Source organism: Apodemus sylvaticus, chromosome 2, assembly GCF_947179515.1.
Source record: "Apodemus sylvaticus chromosome 2, mApoSyl1.1, whole genome shotgun sequence".
Lineage (NCBI taxonomy): Eukaryota > Metazoa > Chordata > Mammalia > Rodentia > Muridae > Apodemus > Apodemus sylvaticus.
The window spans coordinates 149556792-149564712 of NC_067473.1; positions in this window are offsets into that span (position 1 = coordinate 149556792).

Consider the following 7921-nt stretch of genomic DNA (forward strand, 5'->3'; position numbering starts at 1 on the left):
AATAAATAAATAAGGCTTTTCTGTGTGCAGCTTCACAAAGGTCAAGGATTCCTTCCCTGTGCTTCCAAGGAAGGCAGCTCTGCGATCCGTCAGTCAGAAATGGGGCAGCTACTACTGTGGGCAGACAAAGATGGTTTGACAAAAGATGGGCAAAACCACAAAGGACTGTGCTCAGGCTGAAGGTGTGCGCCTAATGCAGATCCAAGAGCACAGTGGCCATTAAGAAGTGGGAGCATGGGTCTGGAGAGATGGCTCAACTGTTAAGAGCACCAACTGCTCTTCCAGAGGTCCTCAGTTCAAATCTCAACAACCACATGGTGGCTCACAACCATCTGTAGTGAGATCTGATTCACTCTTTTGGTATGTCTGAAGACAGTTCACATATATAAAAAGTAAATTAGAGAGAGAGAGAGAGGTGCAAGCATTCAGAACTAAGAGGAGAGGGCCAAGCGATCCAGTTCTCAAACTTGTGTTTTCTGAGAGGAAAATACTGAAGCATTAGAAAATTTACCTATTAGGAAATAAAATTATTTTTAGTCATGCCTTAAAAAAAAAAAAAAACCTTAAATATTACACCAGGTGTGGAGGTACGTGCCAACAATCTCAATGGCTAGAAGGCTGAGGTAGGAGGATCTTGACTTCCAGACCATCAGGGCTACCTAGTGAGACCACCTCAAAAAAAAAAAAAAGACTAAAACTTGGATATGTGGCTTTAGAAAATAAATAACTTTGCATAGGACGTGATTCCAATTGTCATTCTCTGTTCCACGTTCCTTCTCTCTCCTGCAGGAAGGTAAATCTGTGTCTCCTATGGCTACCCCAGACTGTTATCAGCCTTCAAGAGGGAAAGGCATAACAAAGATACTGAGCAGAACAGAGGTGGTGGTGACTGCTGGAATCCTCACAGCCAGCCATTTATCCTTACCATTGCTTAAAGCAGATAAAGCCAAGTCCAGGAAACTAAGGCTATGCATCTAATTGTTAATGTCACATCTCTCCACTGGAAAATCAGGGATTGGGATGGCACTGGAAAGTTCTTTTGACAGGAGAAAGGATGGGGTGCAAGTGAAAGGGCAGATGGGCGAGGTGGGACTGTCTCTCGAGAGCCCAGCCTGCACCACACTGCAGCATGGCTCTGGCAGCAACAGCACTAGGCCCCTGCAGAGGTTGGCTCGCATCCTCAAGGAGGGCCTGCCTCTTGGCTGGGCTATGACACGGAGCCTGCAGACATGGCCCTGGTGCCATCCAGGAAGGCACGAGCAGGCAAGGCAGAGGTGCCTCCCGCCAGCATATTCATCCTTCTCTATTTCCTTCTCTATTTAAGGATGCAGTGCTTAATTTGGTCTATATCCCCAAAGATGCATCTCCAAAGAATAGAAGACTGAAGTGAAGACGTGCACGCCATAACGCAGACCGAGCATGGGGCGTCTCACATGTGTTCATCCTAGATGCTTAAATTCCAAATAAATCGAAGCAAAACCTAACCTTACAAATTCAATGTGTTCCTTTTCTCAAGATAGTCACCATTAAATCTTAGGAAACCCTCCTGTGTTGTTACAAGTGGAAAGAGTGGGGATAAATTGTCTTAGTTTTCCTTGGGAAATAGTTGCTGGATTTTAGGAAAGCACACTGAGCCCCTTTCAATTATAGAGAATAACCGGATGAGACAGGAACCAATTTTCTTCAAAGCTGGAAAGACCAACCTGAGACTCTAAAGTCACCAGCAGAAAGTGCAGGGCAAACATTTCAAGATGTTGGTTTGGGAACGGATTTTCTGGTTAAGAACCCAAAACAAACGTGGGCAGATGGTGTCAGATATGCTAAGGAGCTGCTGCACTGCAAAGAAATCAGTCAGGCAGCAGAGAAGAGCGGGCCCACAGGCCGTGGAAGCAAAGTCATTGCATAAATGTTAGCAGCCAGGGAACAGCGCTGGAGGTGCTGAGGAAGAGAACTTGCTGGCATGGGCAAGGCCTTGGGTCTGATATCACAGCTCCAAGGGGAAAAAATAAGAGAAGAAATAAAAGGAGCTTTAAAACTAACAACAACAACAACAACAACAAACTATATAATGCAACCTCAAAGCAAAGTAAGTACAAAGCTAGACACTTGTGAGAAAAGAAAGTCACGTGGTTAATATATGAAAAATGTTCAATTTCATTAAACATCAGGGAAATCCACATCAAATGGCAATGAGCTATCTAGCTGAGTAGGATGGTTATTATCAAAAAGACAATATAAAGCCGGGCAGTGGTGGCGCACGCCTATAATCCCAGCACTTGGGAGGCAGAGGCAGGCGGATTTCTGAGTTCGAGGCCAGCCTGGTCTACAGAGTGAGTTCCAGGACAGCCAGGGCTATACAGAGAAACCCTGTCTCAAAAAACCAAAAAAAAAAAAAAAAGACAATATAAGAGGTAACCATGGGGTCTCAGCCATAGAGGGGGTGCCTGGACCATGGAGGAGCCCCGCAGCCTGGACAGCAGCACCAGGGGGAATCAGAGTGCATGGCAGTTGTGCAAGTCACTTGGGGGCAGCTATAACTCCACAGAGAAATAGTGCCATCTCAAACCCTAGCCCAGATTTCCTGTTGCAAAGGAACTGACCCTGACACAAGCAGGCCTCTGACTAAAAGCCAGTAATTAAACTTATGCATAAGAGGCAGTGGAATTAATATCATTTACCATGTGTGTGATGAACCTAGGGATTTCAAACTCATCTGCCGCTTAAGAAAGGACAATGGCACCCTTCTACTGGCGGGAGTGTCCAGTCTGTTGACACTATGACAAGCACTGTTATCTAGGAATGAGTTAGGCCAATTCACAGCTATCCTAGGAAGTGTGCAGACCTTGGGCCACAGATTGGACACACTGCAAGTAGACTGTGAGGTGACGATTTCATTCAAGGATAGAGGCTGGATAAGAAATGGATGGACCCTGAAAACAGATACCTACAGCTCAGGGAGGAGGAAGGGGTCAAGGGTCAGCAAGATTCGAAGCATCAAGATTCAAGAATTCAGCCAGGCAGTGGTGGCGTACACCTTTAATCCCAGCACTTGGGAGGCAGGTGGATTTCTGAGTTCGAGGCCAACCTGGTCTACAGAGGGAGTTCGAGGACAGCCAGGGCTACACACAGAGAAACCCTGTCTGGGGAGGGGGGATTCAAGACTTCAGGTATAGAGCACAGCAGCTTTGTCTCCAGAGAGTACACCACCACGAGGCATTATCCAGCAAATGTCCTTGTGAACAGCCATCACCTCTGCCAGTTCAGAATGAACTTCCAATGCAGACCAACATGGGAATTGTTCAATAAAAAGTCCTCTCAGGAGATTCATGACAGCACCCTTTGCCTGAGAAAGCAGAACAATAACAGATGGGAAACTATTGGTTTTGTATCAGCCAGACCCAGGGAGGAGATGGAGTCTGTGGTACAAGAGAGCATCAGGAAGAGCTACCACAATAACGGCTGCTTCAGCTAAAATCAGATGCTTAAAAAGCCCCATCAGCTCTGTGCTGTGCAACCATAGTTCAGGCTAATAGACCCATGGCCTCTGAGGAACTCCTTACACAGGAAAGACACTTATGACTGCTGATGATGTGGTTGGCAGGGCCATGGGGGTGTGAGGAAGAAAGCCGTGTCACATCCAGACCTTGGGACACCGAGTTCCTGCGGCCACAGCTGGAATGAAGGGCTGCCTACTTCTCAGTGGATGGACTTAAAATATTTCACATAAATAAATAAATGACCTTGGGCAATCTCATTCTGACTGACTTACAGACACCTGTCAGCAAAATGGGCCAACCAGCCCCTGATATGTCTCATGGTGACAGTCCCAGGACCACACTTGCATGCAAATAAGTGATTTGGACTTACAAAGCTTTTCTCCTTACATCTTGAGGATCTTGAGTTTCCTTCAGTATCTGAATGTGAAAGAATTGTGTCTCACAGACACAGATGGAAGAGGAGAGAAGAGAGAGGAGAGAGGGAGAAGGAAGGAGAGAGAGGTTTCTATTTGTACTTTTCATTTATTGTTTTCCTACATTGAAGAAAGTCATTGAACTTTCCTCTAACTAAAATTAGTGGTGTTCAGCCCTTGCATCCTGCCTGCACCCCAGGATGGCTGTGAATGAGACCCCCACACATTTGTAGATGGAATTGCACTGCAGTGTCGAGATGTTTGATGCCCTCCAACTAGATGCCCCAAACTGTGAGGCACTAAGCCCTTTTCCCTTTATGAGTTGACTCTAATATTTTACTGCAGGTGGCCTCGTGTGTATGTTTTGTAGTTGACCAAAGCTTTGGACTAAGTTACCATAGTTTAAGTCAACATAAACTCAGACAGGATAAAATTGGAAGTGAGAGATTTTTATCCTTTTCATTAGTGGTGGTGGTGGTTGGCTGGTTTGGCTTGGGATTTGGTTTGTGGTTTTGCTTTTTTCAAAGCAGGGTCTCGCTATATAGCTATATATAATGTCCTGGAACTCACTGTGTAGACCAGGCTGGCTTTGAACTCACAGAGATCCACATGCCTCTGCCTCCCAAGTGCTGGAATTAAAGAAGTGTGTTCCTGTGTCTGGCTGACTTTCTTCCTTTTCCTTGGAGATTTTGCCCTCTTACACATCACTGTGAGAACTAGAACATGATGCAGCTAGCCCAAAATCCAGGAGAAGGGCAGCAAATGCATCTTTAAAATGGGATGATTTTCAAAGCAGTGTGGCCATTTTTAGTGCACACAAAGTAGGTAGGTACCCATTGTCTGATAAGCTCAGACCCAAAGGGTTACCTAGTGTACTGGCTAATTTTGTGTGTCAACTTGACACAGGCTGGAGTTATCACAGAGAAAGGAGCTTCAGTTGGGGAAGTGCCTCCATGAGACCCAGCTGTGAGGCATTTTCTCAATTAGTGATCAAGGGGAAGGGCCCCTTGTAGGTGGTACCACCTTTGGGCTGGTATTCTTGGGTTCTATAAGAGAGCAGGCTGAGCAAGCCAGGAGAAGCAAACCAGTAAGGAACATCCCTCATGGCCTCTGCATCAGCTCCTGCTTCCTGACCTGCTTGAGTTCCAGTCCTGACTTCCTTTAGTGATGAACTGCAACGTGGAAGTGTAAGCTCAATAAACCCTTTCCTCCACAACTTGCTTCTTGGTCATGATGTTTGTGAAGGAATAGAAACCCTGACTAAGACACCTAGTTATCAAAAGCTTTGGGCTATACATATGGAAATTGCTGACCTGCCATTTGAGTAGGACTGTAATACTGGTTTGCTTCGTGGAGTCATGTGGAAGCTAGTGTAATCACTTCATCTCATTCATGAGGAGTCTGAGGGGTGGAAAGGCCATGTGGCCTGTCCAAAGTCATGAAGCTTGTTGGGCAAGAACTTGGACCAAATGCAGTTTCCTGCCTTCCAGCCATATGGCCTTGATGTTCAGGCTTCCACAGCAGATGGCCAGGGAGCCAATACCCCTGGCTATGATGTATTCACGAAATGAAGGGGGCTCTATATGCCCATGAAGATGAGCCAATAGGGCTTCAATCAAATCCAGTCTTGAGTCATTAAATGAATCTCAGGTGCAGAAGATACCATAGAAAACATTGACACTACAGTCAAAGAAAATGCAAAATGCAAAATTCTCCTAACCCAAAAGATCCAGAAAATTCAGGATACAATGAGAAGATCAAACCTAAGGATAATAGGTATAAAAGAGAGTGAAGATTACCAACTTAAAGGGCCAGTAAATACCTTCATCAAAAATTATAGAAGAAGCCGGGCAATGGTGGTGCATACCTATAATCCCAGCACTCTGGGAGGCAGAGGCAGGCAGATTTCTGAGTTTGAGGCCAGCCTGGTCTACAGAGTGAGTTCCAGGACAGCCAGGGCTATACATAGAAACCCTGTCTCAAAAAAAAAACCAAATCAAAAAAAAAAAATTATAGAAGAAAACTTCCCTAACCTAAAGAAAGAGATAAACATATAAGAAGCCTACAGAACTCCAAATAGACTGGACCAAAAAAGAAATTACTCAACCAGACACACTGAAACTAATAGAAAAGAAACTGGGGAAAACCCTTGAGGACATGGGCACAGGGGAAAAGTTCCTGAACAGACCACCAATAGCTTATGCTCTAAGATCAAGAATTGACAAATGGGACCTCATAAAATTACAAAGTTTCTGTAAGGCAAAGGACACTGTTAAAAGGACAAAACGGCAACCAACAAATTGGGAAAGGATATTCACCAACCCTACATCTGATAGAGGGCTAATATCCAATATATACAAAGAACTCAAGAGGTTAGACTCCAGGGAACCAAATAACCCTATTTAAAAATGGGGTACAGATCTACACAAAGAATTTTCACCTGAAGAAATTCAGATGGCTGAGAGGCACCTTAAGAAGTGCTCAACGTCATTAGTCATTAGGGAAATGCAAATCAAAACAACCCTGAGATTTCACCTCACACCAGCCAGAATGGCTAAGGTCAAAAACTCAGGAGACAGCAGGTGTTGGTGAGGATGTGGAGAAAGAGGAACACTCCTCCACTGCTGGTGGGGCTGTAAGATGGTAAAACCACTTTGGAAATCAGCGGTTCTACAGAAAACTAGACATGACACTTCCGGAGGACCCTGCTATACCTCTCCTGGGCATATACCCAAAGGATTCCCCGGCATGCAATAAAGACACATGCTCCATTGTGTTCATAGCAGCCTTATTTATAATAGCCAGAAACTGGAAAGAACCCAGATGTCCCTCAAAGGAGGAATGGATACAGAAAATGTGGTATATTTACACAATGGAATACTACTCAGCAATTAGAAACAATGAATTCACAAAATTTTTAGGCAAATGGTTTGATCTGGAAAATATCATCCTAAGTGAGGTAACCTAATCACAAAAGAATACACATGGAATGCAATCTCTGATAAGTGGATATCAATTAACCCAGAAGCTCTGAATACCCAAGGCACAAATAGCATAACAAATGACTCCCATGAAGAAGTATGGAGAGGGTCCTGATCCTAGAAAGGATTGATCTAGCATTTGAGGGGAGTATAAGGACAGAGAAAAAGGAAAGAGGTGATGGGAGAATGGGTGGAGAGAAGAAGGTTTATGGGACATATGGGGAGGGGGGATCTGGGAAAGGGGAAATCATTTAGAATGTAAACAAAGAATATAGAAAATAAAAATATATTTTAAAAAATTACTCCCATCATATAATAGTCAAAACACCAAATGCACAAAACAAAGAAAGAATATTAAAAGCAGTAAGAGAAAAGGGTCAAGTAACATATAAAGGCAGACCTATCAGAATTACACCAGACTTCTCACCAGAGATGATGAAAGCTAGAAGATCCTGGGCAGATCTCATATAGACCCTAAGGGAACATAAATGCCAGCCCAGAGTACTATACCCAGCAAAACTCTCAATTACCATAAATGGAGAAACCAAGATAGTCCATGACAAAGCCAAATTTACACAATATCTTTCAACAAATCCATCCCTACAAAGGATAATAGATGGAATACACCAACACAAGGAGGGAAACTACTCCATAGAAAAAGCAAGGAAGCAATCTTCTTCCAACAAACCCAAAAGAAGATAGCCACACAAACATAAAAATAACATCAAAAATAACAGGAAGCAACAATCACTATTCCTTAATATCTTTTAACATCAATGGACTCGATTCTCCAATAAAAAGACATAGACTAACAGACTGGATATGTAAACAGGACCCAGCATTTTGCTGCATACAGGAAATGTACCTCAGTGTCAAAGACAGACAGTACCTCAGAGTAAAGGGCTGGAAAACAATTTTCCAAGCAAATGGTTCTAAGTAACAAGCTGGAGTAGCCATTCTAATATCAACTTTCAACAAAAAGTTATCAAAAGGGATAAAGAAAGATCCTACTCATCAAAGGAAAAAAATC